Raw genomic sequence first — 21,128 nt, 5'->3', positions numbered from 1 at the left:
CAGCCTGCCCACCTTTCCTGATTCAGAGAGGGACCCTGATTAACTGTGTAGTGTTCTTCCTCACAGTTCTAAGTATCAGACACAACAATGAATAATCCACAGCTGACTGTCTTTAGCAGGTCAAAGGTCACGGCACACAGCAGACAGTGGGAAATATTCTAATTCTGATCATTTATCAGCACATATCCATATGTATAAAACAAACACTGTGAGACTTGATCAGAGGTGTGATCATCACAGCAGAGGCCTTTGTGTCAAAGTCACTGAGGATCAAACAGAAACACATGAAGCAGATTTTCCTCTTCTGGCTTTTTATAGCAGATAACCTTCAAAATATTCTGCAGTCCATCAAAAGCTGAAGCAAACCATGAATCAACATGTGAACATGAGCTGATGCTGCTGAAGTGAAGCAAAGTTACAGAGGTTTGATTACAGACACAGCTGAGAGTTTGTAATCTGTCATCATTTTAAAGGTTTCAATTTCTTCAGTATTGAACAGCAGAAATGAGGCTTTGTTTTCGGAGGCCGACAGCAGTGAACACAACAGCAGACTGGTGCATAATAAGCAGTGAATAATGCAGAAAACAGATTTTTGAAGGTAAACTGTTCTTGAAGTACACTGAGAGAGAGAGAGCTGTGCAGGAAGTAAAGGTCAAAGTCAGAGAGAATTCATGAGGATGTTCATCAAACATAAAGCGTAGTTTGGATCTTCTTTTGCTGCTGGTTCACTCAGTTTTGGTTGGAGACAGATGAAACCTGCAGCTTCAGGATCTGTGAGCTGTCCACTTTCAGCCCCGACGGCGTGTCCGTGTACGTGCCGTCGAGTGAACGATCCACACTCTGTGTTTCCATCTTTGTGTGTTTAGCTGCTCTCATTTACTGTTTTATCTGTTTGCTTGTTGTTGAAATACTTTTGGGAGCTTTAACCTGAGATTCTGGCAAAATACATTTATATTAAAAATCCATTCAGGATTGAATGAATCAACATCGCTTTATTCAAATTAAAACCATTTAAATAGGAAAATCCATTTTTACAGCCGCCTCTAATGCTGGGTAATGTCAGCTGGTCCATGTGCAGCTGGCTGTGAGGCTCAGGGAGCGTCTACAAAGTGCAACACTGAAAGAACATCATCCATAAATATTGAGGAATAACTGGACTCTCATACAGCGAGACTCAAATGCCTTTAAACATCAGCTTATCCTGCTGATCCAAGTCCAACACTGAGTTTGTAAAAACATGTTTGTCAATCATTTTGTTTGGTTTCTGAGGAAAATGATTCAATAACTTGCTGCTAATACACAACATTTCATCATATTTCCTCATAACCCTCTTTTGTCTGACCATTTGATCCCATTTGAATTTGCAATAAAGGATCCACAGAGTTTGGTGACAATAATGACAGTAGATGTTTGTGTGAAAGTGCTGGAAGCAAATGAGTGTGTGATGTTCTTTCAGTGTTGCACTTTGTAGACGCTCCCTGAGCACTGGTCTCACAGCCAGCTGCACATAGAGACCAGTGTTGTTAGTCCAGGTCAGAAGATGACTTGTTGGAATGAAGATGAGCTTGTAGTTTGTCTGCTTTAATCATGTGACTGGAAAAAGGTGTTGGACTTCAAATATGTCCGTTTCTTTCACACTTCACCTTTAAAAGTGAAGCCTTGTGGTTCCTGGAAGGAAAAACACGACTTTTTCAAGTCTTTGTCCTGTTTTTATGATAAATGTACGACTTTAATGTGAAACATTCAGAGTTTTTCTCTTGTTGTGTTTGTTTGAAGCTGCTTGCTTCCTGTTGGCTTCAGCTGTTTGGAGTTTCCATTTTCTAAACTTCTACATTCTGAACCTTCTTCAGCTCTGAACAGATGATGAAACACTGAATGATTTCAAGCTCACACTTTGTCAAGAGATTTATTCTAAAAGACACTTCTTCAGCTGAGAGTCAGAGAGTGGAGACACACGCGCTGCAGTTTTTACTTGGAAGGGCGATCACAGAACGCTCCCACTAGAGTGGGAGCGTTCTGTGATGAGCTCTCTGTTCTTGCACTTGTCTTTATTTATACACAAAATAATACAATAGTGAATAGACAGAGGAATGTTGGTGCGTATGTATGTGCGTATGCAGAAGGGAGTGAAGATAAGAGTGTTTCACGTGTATGTGTGTGTGTTGTGGGATTCAGAAGGACGCGGCTCCTCTTCTTGTTAGGGAGCGCAGATAAAAGTGTCCAGCTCTCGTCTTCCTGGCAGGAGTGAAATAATAATAGCTTGTTCAGCTATTATCGCTGTAAGAAAGAATTTATAAAACAGAAACAAGTCTTGTAGTGGAGAGGGTCATCATGCAGTATTCTATCATATCAAGCTTATACTGACTACTAAGTACAATTTTCCATTGACATTCCCTCCTGTTGTCACGTATAACTTGTAAGTGAGATATCAGTATGTAACATCTTGATGTACATTTTCTGTCCATCATTAATCACGAAGAGTCTTCATATTCCAACAGGTCGGGGTCATCATCATCATTTGTCACAGTTTGTATGCAGCAACAGTGGAAACAATTATGCAGTTAATCATGAGCTTTAAACATGGCAGTATACATGTTACAAAAACACAAAATAAAAGTAAAAATACTCCAACTCCGATGAGTAGTCTTTTTAGTACCTGTAGCCAGTGTAAAGCCAAGAAAACCAGTCACTTGTATCACTTACATAGTCCTGATTTTGGGCCTGCTGGATCTGTTTCAAGGCGTTCAGGGCGTCAGTCATGTTTGATGAGTGTACTTTGTCTGGTATGTAAGTGCAGCAGGTGTTGTTGAAGAGGACGCAAAGTCCCCCTTTCTCTGGCAGTATCATGTCCAGAGCTACTCGATGTTTCATCACTGCGATCTGTAATGCATTGATTTCCTGATTCTGCTGTTCGTCGATTTTGCAAGAAGCATTCAAGAAGAGTCCAAAACAGTAGTCCAGAGTTTTAATCCTCAGCATGTTTTTTCCAGTTCCCACCCAGGAGAACAATGTATGGAATACTTTCTGTCCGGTAGTCCATAATTTGAATTCCTTGGGTACGTCGCTCCACCATATCGGGTCATGTGGCTGAATTTTGGGGAGCGTTGATCTTCTTTTCCGGTGTGCTGTAGAAGTGGTGTTTACTGCGGTTATCCTGAAAGTGTGGTCTGACAGGAATATAGGAGCACATGTTCCTGTCCAGCCTGGGGGCACTATGAAATATGCCCGTTGTCCACATAGCCAGGCCATTCCTTGCACCCAGTATGTACCATTAGATGGTCCAGTCGTGTTCACAGGGGCACCTTCTCCTCCTCCAGCGGTCCGGTTGCAGTTGGTGGTGTTTCCAAGCAGCCTGCTACCTTTGCTTTGTTGATAGCACATGGAGTGGTTCTTCCCTGGAGTTTGGTCCAAGAACACTGGGAAATGGATGGATGTATTCCGGTTTGTCACATTGAAGTTGATCCAGAAAAGTTGATCACATGCTCCTTTATCAAGTACAACGTCTTCAACGGTGATGTTCTTGTGTTGTAACCCTCCTAGAAGGTTGACATGAAGAGTGTAAAAGGTAGATGGGTTTGTCTCTTCAATGATGATTTGGCTGTGTTGAATCCAATGCCAGCGAAGCTAGCGGCACACTTGGCTTGAGTGTTGTTCATATATTTACCATATAGTGTGGGGTGTGTCGACGTGCTGGGCATGTAGTACAATTTTCCTTTGACACACTTTGTCTAATAAACTTACATCTTTCATTCTTTATACAGATTGAGTTTCTGTGGTTTGTCAAAGATCAGCAGTGATTATCTGGCAGCAGCACTGAAGTCCAACCCCTCCCATCTGAGACAGCTGGAGCTGAGCTACAACTACAACCTGCAGGATTCAGGAGTGAAGCATCTGTGTGGTTTCCTGGAGAGTCCAGGATGTGGACTTGAAACTCTGAGGTCAGTCAGCATGTTTTAGTTGTGCTGAGATGAATATGATGTGAAAGTTGTGCTGACACTAAACTGCAGACATCAGGCTGATATTATACTGATCCACACTGAGGATCTTCATGGTAAAGTCTGTTTTCTTCTTCTCTGGTTTAGTCCATTGACTGTAGCAGAACAATGTTCACATTTCAAACCTTCAAAGAAGAAGAAAAATCCTCCACTGGATAATTCACTGTGAAACTCTCCAACTCTTCATTCCACCTTAAAGTCTGTGTGACACTGAAATCCAAAGCAAAATGTGCGTTTGCTTTACAGACAGCAGTCCAACACAAACATACACACATCATCCAAAACACAGTCCAACATCCAAATCTAGCTATCTACCAAACTGCTAACTGGGGGATTTCAGGCCATCTATGGATCATTTTTGCTAACTGTTTATTCAGCTTAGGCTCACAGGGCTGCAGCCTGTGCTCTAGCTGACATAGGGCAAGAGGCGTGGTCCACCTGCACAGGTGAGCAGTCCATCACAGGGCCAACAGAGAGAGACAGAGAAGCACTCTCTCACATCCACACCTACAGCCAATTTAGAAGCACCAATGAACCTAAGCAGCATTTCATTGGACTGTGGGAGAACATCCAACCTCCACAGAAAGGCCAACAAGCTTCAACCTACAACCTTCTTGCTTTAAGGCACTAGTGCCAACCACTTTTCCCCATTTCAGCCCAAATCCTGCATCTTCCTGTTTCTGACTCCAGGCCAGCTCCACTAACACTTTCTCATCAGACACTGCCACCTAGTGGAGGAAGTCTTAGTTCCATTTGAAGCTTCAGATGACAGTTAGTTCCTTTACAAAGAGGTGGAGGTGGTGGGGACACAGCACCATCATCACTGAGTGCCATAGGACACTTAACCTTTGTTTCCATATGCTGGGAACTTCCTGTTGTTCAAGGAGGACTGGAAAATGTGTGAAAATCTCCCAGTCAGTTCCTCACAGCACACTTCAATCATTTCCTCCCACAGCATCAGGACCAGGGCTTTTTCTCTCTTTGGTCCCACTAAGAGATTTCCACACAAACACCTCATCAGTGGGACTCTCAGAGCTACCAGCCCTTTGCTACAATCACAAAGCTCTTCATTGAAACCAATGATATCAAAGCTGGAATCCAATGAGTCCAAGTCTTCTGCTGATTCAGCATCACATTCATCTTTGCTCCTTGTTCTGCATCCCCACCATGGACTTCATTCCTTTCCAAGCCAGCCTTGAGTGTCCTTTATTCAGCTCATCCTCTGCTTTACTTTTACACCTGATTTTAGCTGCTATATCTCTCTTTCAACAAGTTTCTGTGCCTCAATCTTTTTCTTCTCTCCCTCATAACAAGACAGCTTCTTCTGCCTGAGAACATGTTGGAGTGATTTACTAATCCAGGGCTGCTTATTGGGGAAAATACTTCCTGTTTCCAAAGTAATCCCCATTTTTCCCAGAAAGAAATGTCAGTAGAAATCGATGATCTAAGTGAGAACATGAGCCTTTAAAAAGTCCCAGTGAGTGCAGTCAAAGCAGTCCCTCAGTCCCAGTATAGAGTCCAGACTGGAACAACTGTGTGCCCAGTTTGAGCTCTCTTCAGTCCTGTGACCTGACAGACCCAGAGGGGCCATCACATCACATGTAGAAGCTCCCCTAATGGAGCCACAACACATGTCCAATACTTAGTCTGTCTTGTTGGACCAACTGGAAGAAATGATTCAAGGACTTAGTCACAGAACAGAGATTCAAATCTCCAAAATCCAACTGGCTGCATCAGGACATATAGTCTGAAACTCTGCACAGTTTTCTGTTTGAAGCTGCTTCCTGTTGGCTTCAGCTGTTTGGAGTTTCCATTTTCTAAACTTCTACATTCTGAACCTTCTTCAGCTCTGAACAGATGATGAAACACTGAATGATTTCAAGCTCACACTTTGTCTAATAAACTTACATCTTTCATTCTTTATACAGATTGAGGGGCTGTGGTTTGTCAAAGATCAGCTGTGATTATCTGGCAGCAGCACTGAAGTCCAACCCCTCCCATCTGAGACAGCTGGACCTTAGCTGCAACTACAAGCTGCAGGATTCAGGAGTGAAGCATCTGTGTGGTTTCCTGGAGAGTCCAGGATGTGGACTTGAAGCTCTGAGGTCAGTTAGCATGTTTTAGTTGTGCTGAGATGAATATGATGTGAAAGTTGTGCTGACACTAAACTGCAGACATCAGGCTGATATTATACTGATCCACACTGAGGATCTTCATGGTAAAGTCTGTTTTCTTCTTCTCTGGTTTAGTCCATTGACTGCAGCAGAACAATGTTCACATTTCAAACCTTCAAAGAAGAAGAAAAATCCTCCACTGGATAATTCACTGTGAAACTCTCCAACTCTTCATTCCACCTTAAAGTCTGTCTGACACTGAAATCCAAAGCGAAATGTGCGTTTGCTTTACAGACAGCAGTCCACCACAAACATACACACATCATCCAAAACACAGTCCAACATCCAAATCTCCTCCACTGCCAGCATGAATGATGGGAAAGAGACGGAGGAACACTCTGACATTCAGGGTTAGAATGAGTTTCATGAAGCAGACTGTGAAGATCAAAGCTGCATTAGAAGCTTACATGAATGAATGAGTGGACAGAAGTGGACAGAGATCATCTGAAGCACTTCAAAGGCTTTAAATCAGCACATTTCTCTTTATTCTTTATCAACTCTTTCAGTTTCTCTCAGTTTTCTGTGGAATGAAGCTAACAGCAGGCTAATAAGATGCTGACCAATAGGTTTCTATTAAAGGTTGTAATTTGTATCTGAAAAAGTGCTTTGGCTCAGCAGGGATCAGCTTACAGGTAGAATACAGCTGCTGGATGGGATTAGCATGTCATAGCTATCTACCAAACTGCTAACTGGGGGATTTCAGGCCATCTATGGATCATTTTTGCTAACTGTTTATTCAGCTTAGCCTCACAGGGCTGCAGCCTGTGCCCTAGCTGTCATAGGGCAAGAGGCATGGTCCACCTGCACAGGTGAGCAGTTCATCACAGGGCCAACAGAGAGAGACAGAGAACGCAGACACGCAGAGAAGAACGGCTGTTGCTGCCATCATCATCCTCATCATTTCTGCTACACTGGAAGGGCTAGGGGCCAGGACTCTCCTCTTCGGGTTTTTGGGGGATGTTTCTAACTCCGGGTCCGATAACAGGCACCACACCCGCAGTAGATGTGCTCGGTCTTGCAGCAAGCTATCAAATACGGTGCATTTCCCGGCTTTTAAAAAAACGCTATGCGTCGCCAGGTGTTTCATCAGATTCGAGGTGTTACCTCCTTTGCACAGTATCAGCACTTGTTGCAGCTGCTGAGTTTGCATCTTTTGCTGTGAAGTACAGCCAGACTTTGACCGCTTCGCCTTGGACATTTTTAATCTGTAGCTCTGCTTTAAAAGAACGTACGTACCTGGGCCCGCCTACTATCCTTGGAAAGGTAAAATGATTGGCTAGAATCTAAAGTGTATCACAGCTCAGGAAAAATAGCACCAAAATGTGCGCTGCTTTTCGGTCTGGTTACTATTAAATTTCGTTCTTTGAATTCTTTTGGCGGCAAAGAAAGACTGGACCCAGGGTGCTCAAAGCTCAAAAAATGATCTTTATTTTACATTCCCGGGAACGGAGACCTGAACACAGGAACACACACGCTCAGGTCTGAAAGCAGCAGCAGCCAGCATGGTTATTTATATATTTCTGCAGCACGTCACACACTCTAAGTTTTGATCAAAACACTCTGCTTAGTTTCACTTTCTGTCTGCACCTCCAGTGCTCTGCAAAAGCATGCAGTTTCCTGTCAGTACGTTTGGCTCAGACTCTACTCAGAGCTGGCCCTCTCTTATTAAAATACATAAAACAATATAATCAGCAAATAAGCACTAAGAATATATATTTAAATCCCAACATTACTACCGTTTAAGTCAGAACTGGTGCCATAATGGCACCGGATACTGGTACCCATACCTACTGAGTGCCATAGGACACTTAACCTTTGTGTCCATATGCTGGGAACTTCCTGTTGTTCCAAGGAGGACTGGAAAATGTGTGAAAACCTCCCAGTCAGTTCTTCACAGCACACTTCAATCATTTCCCTCCCACAGCATCAGGACCAGGGCTTTTTCTCTCTTTGGTCCCACTAAGAGATTTCCACACAAACACTTCATCAGTGGGACTCTCAGAGCTACCAGCCCTTTGCTACAATCACAAAGCTCTTCATTGAAATCAATGATATCAAAGCTGGAATCAAATGAGTCCAAGTCTTCTGCTGATTCAGCATCACATTCATCTTTGCTCCTTGTTCTGCATCCCCACCATGGACTTCATTCCTTTCCAAGCCAGCCTTGAGTGTCCTTTATTCAGCTCATCCTCTGCTTTACTTTTACACCTGATTTTAGCTGCTTTATCTCTCTTTCAACAAGTTTCTGTGCCTCAATCTTTTCTTCTCTCCCTCATAACAAGACAGCTTCTTCTGCCTGAGAACATGTTGGAGTGATTTACTAATCCAGGGCTGCTTATTGGGAAAATACTTCCTGTTTCCAAAGTAATCCCCATTTTCCCAGAAAGAAATATCAGTAGAAATCGATGATCTAGGTGAGAACATGAGCCTTTAAAAGTCCCAGTGGGTGCAGTCAAAGCAGTCCCTCAGTCCCAGTATAGAGTCTTTGGTCCAGACTGGAACAACTGTGTGCCCAGTTTGAGCTCTCTTCAGTGCTGTGACCTGACAGACCCAGAGGGGCCATCACATCACATGTAGAAGCTCCCCTAATGGAGCCACAACACATGTCCAATACTTAGTCTGTCTTGTTGGACCAACTGGAAGAAATGATTCAAGGACTTAGTCACAGAACAGAGATTCAAATCTCCAAAATCCAACTGGCTGCATCAGGACATATAGTCTGAAACTCTGCACAGTTTCCTGTTTGAAGCTGCTTCCTGTTGGCTTCAGCTGTTTGGAGTTTCCATTTTCTAAACTTCTACATTCTGAACCTTCTTCAGCTCTGAACAGATGATGAAACACTGAATGATTTCAAGCTCACACTTTGTCTAATAAACTTACATCTTTCATTCTTTATACAGATTGTGGTTCGGTGGTTTGTCAGAGATCAGCTGTGATTATCTGGCAGCAGCACTGAAGTCCAACCCCTCCCATCTGAGACAGCTGGACCTGTGGGGAAACAACCTGAAGGATCCAGATGTGAAGCAGCTGTCTGATCTTCAGCAGAGTCCAGACTACAGACTGGAGAAACTGGTGTAAGTAGAGTGATGGAGTGAGTGGGTGGTGCTGTCAGCAGTATTGTACTAAACACAGTCAGTATGAAACAAAGATCCAGTGTTTCCTGTAAAGCTGCAGCTTCTCAGTGAAGCTGTGAGAGGAGAATGGTGACAGGCTTCAGGATTGGACACAAACACTTCCTGTTTCTTACCTTTATGGTCACCATAGTAACGGCTGACACGCTCTGATCAAACACTGTCAACAGCCAATCAGCTCTCTGAACAAAGCAGCACGCAGACCAATGACTGCATTCATTTCCAAGTTTAAAGCAGTGAAGAACACAGTCTGTAGGTGAGGAAGACTTTAGTGAGAGCAGATGTTTGGATGGAATTCCTCCAGTTAACAGCTGGAACCGTCCATCTGGACTGTTGGGCTTGTTGTTGGGGTTCCTACAGAGCTCAGAGTGGACACACCAAGCTTCTTCTAATGAATGAAAGTCCAAACTCAAACTAGGAGGGAAAAACATTTTCATCAACTTCAATAAAAATCCAAAGATTAGAAAAAGTGAAGCAACAATGAGTCCTAGTACAGTCCCAGCACTGAAGTCCCTGCTGCTCTTTATACTGGATGTGCTGCATCACTGACTGACAGCTGATGAAGAGTCTGTGGAAACACTCGTTTATCTCCTCTGCTCTTCCTTCTTCTCTCTGCAGGTGGAGCTGATGATGGTAAACAGGACGGTGTGTGTGCTGAGAGAGGAGCAGCTGTGTCCTGATGATCCAGAGAGGTTGAAGCAGCAGCAGCTTGTGTGTAGAGACGCTCTGACTGGGCCATGTTACTGGGAGGTGGAGAGGAGAGCTTCATCCAGCAGTGACTGACAGAGGAATGAAGTGCAGATGACTGTCAGTACTGCAGAGTGAACTGCTCTGAGAACAGCTCCACTGTCAGACACAATGTAGAGTCCAGCATCATCCCTGTGTGTCCCTCTGGATCTGACAGAGGATCATCAGTGTATCTGGACTGCTCTGCTGCTGCTCTGTCCTTCTACAGTCTCTGCACAGTCTCTGTCTGACTCTGGCTTCAGACCCTCCTGGATCAAACTCACCTGGAAAGACTTTCAAATTCAAATTTTATTTGTCACACACACAACCATACCCAGTATGACATGAGGTGAAATGCTTGTAGCTGTGCAATGCCCGACCATTAAATGACAGTGGTTTTACAGTATTTACAATTTGCAGGTTATTTCAAAATTTACAGATTTAACTTAGAAATTTACAGTAAAAATGTGCAAATAGCAGAAAGAGATTATAAGGAAGTGTACATGAAGAAAAACCAGAGTGTGTGTGGTGATGTGATGTGTGTGAGAGTCCAGTCTTATAGTGATGTGGTGTGTGTGGGAGAGTTCAGTCCTACACCTGGTTCACGCCGCAATGTATTGCGCCATTTTCCGGGTCCACAAATCAAAACAAACGCTCCGTGTTGGAACGACAACGACAAGAAACATGCTTAAAAGCAGCTCAAAAGAAAACAGACGGTATAGAGACCGATTGCGTCCTGAGGCGAAGCAGCAGCACTTGAAAAAACTAGAGTGCATCGCAAATCTGGACCCATATGAAATACGGCAGTGGAGTAAAGACCCAGACGACTTACCGCCACTGTCCTACCTTCACGTATCTTGTTTGTGGAGTAAGCGCTTACACTGCGAACCAGTTTCATAATTACAAGTCACTGGAGGCGCACATCCAATTTACAAATGGCTGGGTGCAAGATTTGACTATTTTCAAGCCGCCAAACTGTGAGTACGTCGTCATTCATACCAAGGTAAGTCAGCTGGAGTGCATCGAGTGTAATAGCCATTGTCCACCCCCCACCATAATTAATGTTATATATTTATCATTGAACTGCTAAAATATCGTTATCATATCATGTGCCCATAATTGTAAAGTAGATGCAAACTAACACATTGATAATCGGGCAAATTATTACTTAACGCCAATTTGTGTCCTCCCTGTCTCCAAGCAGGAAGCATGTTTTAATAGTGTGATTGGGCCATCCGAACATGCTACCTATATAAATCCAAGCAGGAAGCATGTTTTAATAGTGTGATTGGGTCATCCAAACATGCTACCTATATAAATCCAAGCAGGAAGCATGTTTTAATAGTGTGATTGGGCCATCTGAACATCCTACCTATATAAATCCAAGCAGGAAGCATGTTTTAATAGTGTGATTGGGCCATCTGAACATCCTACCTATATAAATCCAAGCAGGAAGCATGTTTTAATAGTGTGATTGGGCCATCTGAACATCCTACCTAAATAAATCCAAGCAGGAAGCATGTTTTAATAGTGTGATTGGGCCATCTGAACATCCTACCTATACGACGGAGCCATTAACCACGTAAGGTAACATATTCTGATAAGCTAGCACGGATTGATAGACAAGACTATAAATTTACGCTACGGTAGGATGTTTTGACAGAACACCGGTTCTCGTCCCCAACATTTTTCTTTTGTTAAGCTTCCTGTTATCAAGGCATGGTAAATGAACAGTAAACCTCACCTGATGACTAATCTTCCCGTTTCCCTGTCATTCATTTATTTGGGTTGTCATGGCAGAAATATTAAACAATGCGTTTTATTAGAACATAAGCATTTAAATGCAGTAATTGTATTTGAATTAGTTAAATATGAGTGGGCAACTCTGACCATGATAAGGCTGCATTTGCTCTAAAAAAATTAATAAAAAATTTTGACATATTTTTAATTATTATGTGTTTTTTCATTAAGATGGTATCAGAAGTTGCTCCTCCACCATGAAAAAAACCATCTGCATGTATTCTTTCACTACATCCATGATTCTCCTCTGTGGTCTTCCTCATTCAACCTGTTTGGAGCTTGATGTTCAACATCCTTTATCTATTAAAATTACAGAAGGAGAAGAAAGTAATCATCAGAGCAGGAATCATGATAAATGATAAATAGATTACCAGTACATACAAACATAACACTTGCATAATTTCTCTGATAACGCTGCATTGGATGGGTTTATTAACGGTGGGCTGAAATTGTGCTACAGTCTGCTGGCGAGGAACTTTTTTGAGTGTTGAATAAAATGTCCTCCACAATCTGTATATGAATTGTCATTAAGACCATAGAGATTCTTACTTATAAAGGAAAGAAAAGTGGGACAATGCCCATCAACATATAGTGTATATTTTCTGAAACATTACAAAGATACAGGTAATTCTGGGTTCACCTGAATTACAGATTAGACTGGTGGACAAACAGAGATGTTGTGTACAACTGGTGACAGCATCAGTGACAACAAATTAATCATCAAGGCTGGCAGCAGAATTAGGGAGGCGTCCAGAGTCAGCGGGTCAGAGATCAATGAACAAATTGCCCACCTTCATGGATAATGCATCACCCTCAAAAGGATTCAAAATCTTGGCCATGAAGAACAGTTCAGGAAACTTATTTTATTGTTTCGTCTGTGAAACTGTATAAATGAAATGTAAATGATGTTAAAGGCAAACACATTTGTAAGCCATAAGAAACAAACATGCATTGCATTATACCTTCAAACATCTGTATAGATTTGATACATTATTTATTAACTGAATTTGCTAACATGTCTTACATAGTGAGAGTATTTCTTTTACTGATGACATTTCAATGATATGTATTTTTTATGACTAAATAATGCTCTATTGAACCTACCTGGCAATAACAGCAGGTGTGGCAATTTTGTAATTTGTTGTTTAAATTTGATATTATTTTAGGCAGTATATTTTCTTAGCCTTTGTCATACTCATGCTTAACCCTCTCAGGCTCAAATTAAGTTTTTGTTGCTAATGCACAAAAGAATACCTGCAGTGGTACTTCTGTGTAAAAAAAACTCATAAAATATGTATGTGGGGTAATCAGGTTGTTAGCTTTTAACTGTTGCAAATCTGCAACGCCTGCCTTGAGAGGGTTAACACAGCAATCTCAGAAACTGTACAGTAATTTTGGGTGTGGATCACAGGGTGAAGAGTGGGGGTCACCCAGAGTCAGAATCTAGTGAAATATCAGTGTCACCTCGTACAGTTTTCCTGTAATCTGAGCTCAAAGATGAGGATATTAAAAGTACAGTACTGTATATTGGGTAAATTTTACTGTTAATTTTCTCTGAATCGTACAGTAATTTGGGCTGTGGATCACAGGGTGAAAAGTGGAGATGAACCAAAACTGGGAGTGGATTGTGAAGTACAATAGTGTCAGGAAACAAAAGACTGCGTTTCTAAGCCAGTCGGCACCCGTACCGTAATATGCATAAGAATAGTGCAACAACATTTTAGGTGCAGCTGGCGATGCGGCTAGCTTGACTGTCTTCGTAAGTGAGGGCTCACTTGACCGCGGTCAAATATGGTGCTGGAGAAACAAACTACAGAGAACTTCGTAAAGAGAGTATTGAGTGCTTTGGCGACGTAAATGGTAAATGGACTGGTTCTTATACAGTACTCATAGCACATTAAACAACTTGCCTCATTCAGGTGTACGCAAGCACTTTTCTCTGTAAGCACTTTCTGTGTAATGTTCACACACATTCGGAGAGCAACTCTGGGTTGGTATCTTGCCCAGGGATATGTGGCATGCAGACAGGGATTGAAGCACCTTCCTCTACTACCTGAGCAAAGCCACCCCATGTGCGTCTGTGCACAGATTTCTTTCAATACAGTATTATCACAATTGTGCAAAAATACAGGCATGAAAGCTTAAAGTGCGTGATCACAATAAAGGTGACGTTCAGAGACTGACTGAGTGATCTGAGAACATCACTGCCTTCATTTACTTGCTGCTATGGGTGCAGGAATAACACAGTTATGCATGTAATACTCTGATAAATATCAGTGGTATTTATTTTGTATTTTTTTTCATGGGAATAAGTTAAAGATAAAATTACAGTTCATGGTGAAGCTAAAATTTGCATAAATATTTGATATAAATAAATGTATGAAAATGCATAAATAGTTGTGTTTAAAATCAGTTACTTTGAAACATAATTTAATTATGTGAATGTCTTTAAAAAGAGAAGAGGTTTAAAAATTATTTTCTTACGCTACGTTACGTGAGTTCATGGCCTTGAGTTTTTTTCACTTCTGGGAGAAGACTTGAAAACAAGAGAGGAGGAAAGGAGGAATGTGAAAAATGGTGTAGACAGAGCAAAGACTCCGGGACTGCGTATGTCGCCAATGTTGAGGTTGTTCAGCAACAACAAACCACCAGACTGTGGACTTTCCGGTGATTGATCGGAGCGTTTGAGCTGGACTTCCCGTATCCTTTTGTGCTTGGTGAACACGAGGCAAGCTTGGTTACGCTAGCTAGCCGGAGCTAGGCTAACGCCCCGGTCCTTGCTGAAGGAGATACCGCCTGAACGGACAGAAGGAGTTTTGAGAGTCGTCTCGGGAGAGAGACGTTGACGGAGGACGTCTCGCTACTACCGAGGGAACCGGAGATTCGTTGCTAGCTGCTGAGAGCGGAGACGGTTGCTACCGCAACGAGCGAGTGATTCATCGGATGCGGCCAAGACTTCATGTATACACGGAGGTATCGTTATTAAAAAGAGCTCCAACTAAAGCGCGCCAACAGAAATAGACTAAGAGTGCACTCAAAATAAAATTATACAGTTGAAAAGAGAAAGACTAAAACCTATCCCCCGGGGGTTCTATTTTATTTTCTATATTCGTTCTTCTTCATAAAAAAAAGGGTTTGAATGTGAGTTTCCTGCAAATGTTTAATACAGTTTCTAAAACTGAGATCTTGTGTTGGTTTTATTGCATGGTGTTTTAACATTTAAGTACGCAGATACATAAGCGTTTACAGGCCCAGTGTATTTCCCATAGCCTCCAATTGATTATTTAGATGTGAGAATCATACGATACCCTAGACTGATATTTACTTTTCGAGATGTATCTTTTATCACAGAATGTTTAACCAGGGTTAAGACTTCACCTGAAGGCATAAGGTGGGTTTTATTACACGAGCCGGTGGTAAAAGTGTTACATTTTTGGGGGCTCGTCCGGGATTGATGTATTTTTGTTATGACTGACCTGGTTTTCCTTTATTCAACAAAGAGAGGGAATTAATTTCCAATTATTTTTTTTTGAGATTGCTAAGGAAATTATTTAATTATTTTCATTGCTAATAACAGGGAATTGTCAAGTGTGGTTACATTTATTGTGAGGTCTTGTACTGTTTGAAAAAAAGAGAAATGGCAGCCGTTGAAATTGAAGCCTGGTGCAAAAAGAAGCAGTTAGCTTATCAACATGCAGTTGTCTTGAGTGATGTGGACCCAGATGTCACAGATGCAGTTCTGCTATCAGCTTTGAGTCAGGTCAAAGTATTTGGGAAATCCGAGATAGTTGACCGTTGTCTTGACGTAGCTTCTAAGACACAGTTTGTACTGATAAAGACTTCAACTGACTTGACCAATTAAACCTTACCTGGTGTTGTTGGACTTCCTGGGGAGGCCGGTCCATGGCCAGCTCATGTGCTCACTGCTCCTACAGATAATGACGGGTTTCAATCTAAGCTAATGTTATTCCCGAAGACTAAAGGTAAAACTCTTACTAATGTTAGTGGCTTACTTCAGCCCTCACCCCTTGACGTGAACACTGCCCTGATACATACCATCAGTTCCTTAGTGGATAAATGTAACACCACATCTGTTGATTCTCAGAGCTATCGTAAGCTGCGCATGTTCTCTGGTGTGAAACCTACACCCAACGGGGAGGAAGAGTATGATGCCTGGGCAGAGCAGACAACACATCTGCTAGAAGAGTGGCAGTGCAGTGACAATATAAAGAAACAGAGTATAGTGGAAAGTCTGAAAGGTCCAGCTGCTGACATTGTAAGATTCCTAAGAGTGCAGAAGCCCACTGCAACTTCATATGACTACATGCAAGTTTTGGAGACAGCTTTTGGAACAACGGAGAGTGCATCTGATCTTCTGGTGAAGTTTAGACATACATACCAAAATGTTGGCGAAAAACTGTCTACTTACCTGTTGAGGCTGGATAAACTGCTGCACTGTATTTTCAGAAAAGGAGGCGTGGCACTGTCTGACATGAATCGATTACGGATGGAGCAGGTTGTGAGAGGAGCACTGCAACAAGACATGATTGCACTTCGTCTTCGTATGACTCACAAGCTGCGAGAACCCCCTTCTTTCAGTGAGTTGCTAAAAGAAGTAAGGGAGGAAGAGGATATGCTCCAAAGCAGAAACGATATTACGAACCACAGTCTGTAACTCCTGTTTCCAAGTCGGCACCTGAACAAGAAGTCGATCCTGAAGTAGCAAAGCTGAAAAAAGAGATAAGTGTCATGAAAGCTGAGATGCTTAGTCTTAAAGCTGCTACAGTTGCCTCCCATCCAGACACCCAGATCCCACAACTAGAAATCCCTGCCAAGACACCTTATAAAAAAAATGCTACCCCACAAAGGTCTGGCTATCAAGAGGATAAACCTGGAATATTTTGCTATAGATGTGGGGAGGATGGACATTTTAAGAGAGAATGTGAAGGTGAAGAAAACCTACTCAAAGTCAATAAGCGCCTCATTAAACTGACAAAGAAATCGGGAAACTACCGCGGGATCCAGTAGAGGAACGGCCTGGCATCCCGGTGGTTGTAAAGCGTTCCACCAAGTGCAGCAACGTAGATGGAAAAGTGAACGACACTGTACCTGCAGGCTTAGTGGGCCCTAGCTCTGTAGTGTCAGTACAGATCGAAGGCATCTACTCTAAAGCCATACTCGATTCTGGTTCTCAAGTAACCCTGCTGTACAGATCCTTCTACGACAGATATTTGACACACCTGCCATTGACGTCTATCGACACTTTGGCAATATGGGGTCTTAGTTCCGCCGAGTACCCTTATGATGGCTATTTGTCACTTAGGCTGGAGTTTTTGGAAGCAGACGTAGGCGTGAGTGAGACCATTGATGCACTTGTGTTGGTATGTCCTGACCCAGTTGTGAGAGGTGAAGCTTCCCTGCTTGTTGGCACAAACACACCCACTGTGAGGCGATTGCTTAGCCACTGCAGGGAAAAGGGAGGAGAAAACTTTGTGAGATCCATGCACATTCACCCAGTCTTCAGAAAAGTTTTCAGTGAGATCTCAGTTCTACCACCTGATACTGACAATAACCAGAGAGGAACCGTGTGGTTCACTCAAACCAAACCTGTCACCATACGGCCTGGGGGAGTCGCCAAAGTGACTGGGGCACCAAAGTTTCAGGGAGCGCTGAGCACTCAGACAATCCTTGTAGACTCACCTGATGACCCTGCGAATGAGTCACGGTTTCCCGATGGACTCCTGGTGAGACCAGAGTTGCAGACCTCCGCTGGTGTGACGGCTAAAAGAATCACTGTTCTAGTTAGAAACATGTCAGCGCGGGAAATTACCTTGACCAGAGGTACGCCAGTAGCTCATCTGTTTCCCGTCGACGTTGTGTCATCTCCACCTGGGAAGGAAGAGTCTGAAGTTGAGTCACCTGGAAAGTTGAGCTCCTCTTCTTTTAACTTTGGAGACTCACCAGTTCCTAAGGAGTGGAAAGAAAGATTGGTGACAAAAATGATGGAACGGAGTGAGGTTTTCTCTCTGCATGAGTTTGATGTAGGATGCAGTAAGAGCACCCAGCACACTATCCAAACCACAGAGGACAAACCATTTTGCGAGAGGTCTCGTCGGCTGCCGCCTGCAGACGTGGAGGCATTGAGACAGCATCTATCGCAGCTAAAAAACGCTGGTGTTGTTACAGAGTCACGCAGTCCTTATGCCTCACCCATTGTGGTCGTGAGGAAGAAGAATGGGAAAATAAGGATGTGTGTGGATTTCCGGACTCTAAACCGCCGCACTGTCCCAGACCAATACACGGTGCCAAGAATCGAAGATGCTTTGGCCTGTCTCAGTGGAAGCAAGTGGTTTAGTGTGCTTGATCTTCGGAGTGGATATTATCAAGTGCCTATGGCAGACTCCGACAAAGACAAGACAGCATTCATTTGCCCGGCTGGATTCTTCCAATTTGAAAGAATGCCACAGGGAGTGACAGGGGCTCCTGCTACATTTCAGCGGGTAATGGAACAGACTGTTGGAGACATGAACCTGCTTGAGGTATTGGTTTATCTCGACGATCTCACTGTGTTTGGAGCAACGCTTGAGGAGCATGAGATCAGGTTGCTAAAGGTGCTTGACCGTTTGAGGGACGAAAGACTGAAGTTGTCACTGGATAAATGCCAGTTTTGTCAGCCATCAGTAACTTATGTTGGACACATTATATCTCAAGATGGGGTATCTACCGATCCAAAGAAGACTGAAGCTGTAACCACATGGCCGAGACCCAACACTGTGACTGCATTATGGTCATTTCTTGGATTCTGTGGGTAGTACAGGCGCTTCGTGAAGGATTATTCCAAGGTAGCTCACCCATTGAACCAACTGTTGTCCGGTTACCCCCCAGCTGCAAAGAAGAAAACAAAGGAAAAGCAGGATAGCACTTACCTTAACCCCTCCGAGCCTTTTGGTAGTCGATGGAGTGAAGAATGTGAAGCCGCCTTCGAGGAGCTGAAGCGACGACTTACCCAAGCTCCTGTGTTGGCTTTTGCGAATCCTCAGCTACCTTATGTGCTACATGTAGACGCTAGCCGGGAAGGGCTAGGAGGAGTGTTGTACCAGGATCAGGGTGAAGGATTAAGACCTGTGGCTTTCGTCAGTCGGAGTTTGACTCCTTCAGAGAAGAATTACCCAGCTCATAAATTGGAATTTTTGGCGCTGAAGTGGGCGGTAGTGGACAAACTGCATGACTATCTGTATGGGACCAAGTTTGAGGTGAGGACAGACAACAACCCTCTGACATATGTGCTAACGTCTGCCAAGCTAGACGCGACGGGTCACCGTTGGCTTGCTGCCCTATCCACATATGACTTCAGTCTCAAGTACAGATCAGGAGTCCAAAACATTGATGCCGACGCTCTCTCTCACCGCCCACATCCGAGTTCAATACACAAGTCAGAGTGGAACGACATTCCTGCAGCAGGCGTGAGAGCCATGTGTCAAATGTCTGTGGTGATAAAGCACAGAAATCCAAACTCTGAAAGAGCCATTGACCCTTTGGGCATTTCTCTACAAGCTATCCCACAAGCTTATTGCAATCTGGCTTCTTTGAGTGTTAAAAATATGCCCTTTGTGAGTCTTACTGAGTTGTCAACCGCTCAGCGGGAAGATCCTGGCATAGGACAAGTGTGGTCAGCTCTGAGTAATGGCAATAGCAACCAAGTTGACAAGACCAAGCATCCAACTTGCTCTTTGCTGTTGAGAGAGTGGGACAGGTTAAAGATGCAGAAAGGAGTGATGTATCGCATTGTAACTCCTCCAGGTAAATCACGCTGTTCTCAGTTGGTACTACCAGGTAAAGTACAGAACCACCGTACTGAAATCACTGCACGATGACTCAGGTCATTTGGGCCTCGACAAGACATACGGCCTGATTAAAGATCGGTTTTACTGGCCTCGGATGAAGTCAGAGATTGAAGAGTATTGCAAGTCTTGTGAGAGGTGCATAAAAGAAAGACTCTACCCAAGAGAGTGCACCTTTGTCGCATTTGCAAAGTGATGGACCATTTGACCTCGTTTGTATGGACTTTCTGTCCATTGAGCCTGATTCGAGCAACACAGAAAATGTTCTGGTCATTACTGATCACTACACTCGCTATGCTCAGGCTTTTCCAACAAAAGACCAGAAAGCCTCTACAGTTGCAAAAGTGCTGCTGGAGAAGTATTTTGTTCATTATGGATTGCCACAGAGGATGCACAGTGATCAGGGCAGAGATTTTGAAAGTCGTCTTGTCCATGAAGTTTTGAGTTCACTTGGAGTTGAAAAATCAAGAACGACGCCCTATCATCCTCAAGGAGACCCCCAACCCGAGAGGTTTAATAGGACATTGTTGGACATGAACAAAAAGAAAAAATGGAGTCAGCACATTGTTCATTTGGTTCATGCTTATAATTGCACTTCTAATGAAGCTACAGGATTCTCTCCCTATTTTCTTATGTTTGGGCGTGAAGCCAGATTACCTGTGGATCTATGTTCAAGTTGGGAAAGAGTACACTGACTCAGAGGATGAGGACTACGGACTTTGGTATGATTCAACTGTTGAACCTCTCAGAAACAACATGGATGATGATACTCTGGAACCGTTCAGTCTGGATTTGGATATTTCCTTAAGCGACTTGACTGAACGACCAAAAACAGTTGAGCTGGGAGTAACACAGGAATGTGTGGAGGAACCTGAAATGGACAGTATAAATGAATTTGAGTCTACTGAGACAACCGAAACTGAACTACCAGAGACTTGCGAGAATCACGAAGAGACTGACAAGGACAAAACACTGACTGAAGACATTCTCTTGCCAGAAGAAGACACTGAACTCAACTCTGAGACTAATCCTGACTTTGACGTTAAGACCAGACCTCAGAGGTTAAGGAGGGCTCCTTTAAGGTTAACTTATGATGAACCAGGTCATCCCAGTGTTGTAGCAGCCCCTACAGTGAAATATGTCTCTTGTATTTACAAGTGGATAGGTACACCCATCTTTGCTTAGTTGTGTGTTTTACTCACCAGTTGTGCCATAATGGTTTATGTTTTCAAGGTGCAAAGTCATAAGGGCATGCTTTTATTTGGTGGGGGGAGAGTGTAATACTCTGATAAATATCAGTGGTATTTAAAACTGAGATCTTGTGTTGGTTTTATTGCATGGTGTTTTAACATTTAAGTACGCAGATACATAAGCGTTTACAGGCCCAGTGTATTTCCCATAGCCTCCAATTGATTATTTAGATGTGAGAATCATATGATACCCTAGACTGATATTTACTTT

The 21,128-nt window shown here is 43.1% G+C and overlaps 1 long non-coding RNA gene across 1 annotated transcript; it reads left to right on the top strand.

Moving 5' to 3' along the window:
• Nucleotides 1-6,057: 6,057 nt before the first annotated feature.
• Nucleotides 6,058-9,976, top strand: LOC120438835. Its single transcript, XR_005612191.1, has 3 exons — nt 6,058-6,100; nt 9,070-9,243; nt 9,919-9,976. It is a non-coding gene; the product is annotated as an uncharacterized LOC120438835 (long non-coding RNA).
• The last annotated feature ends 11,152 nt before the right edge of the window (nt 9,977-21,128 follow it).

The sequence above is a fragment of the Oreochromis aureus genome, linkage group 3 (assembly GCF_013358895.1).
Source record: "Oreochromis aureus strain Israel breed Guangdong linkage group 3, ZZ_aureus, whole genome shotgun sequence".
Classification (NCBI taxonomy): domain Eukaryota; kingdom Metazoa; phylum Chordata; class Actinopteri; order Cichliformes; family Cichlidae; genus Oreochromis; species Oreochromis aureus.
The sequence above is the reverse complement of the archived record's forward strand: the minus strand, read 5'-3'. Positions and strand labels throughout refer to the sequence as shown.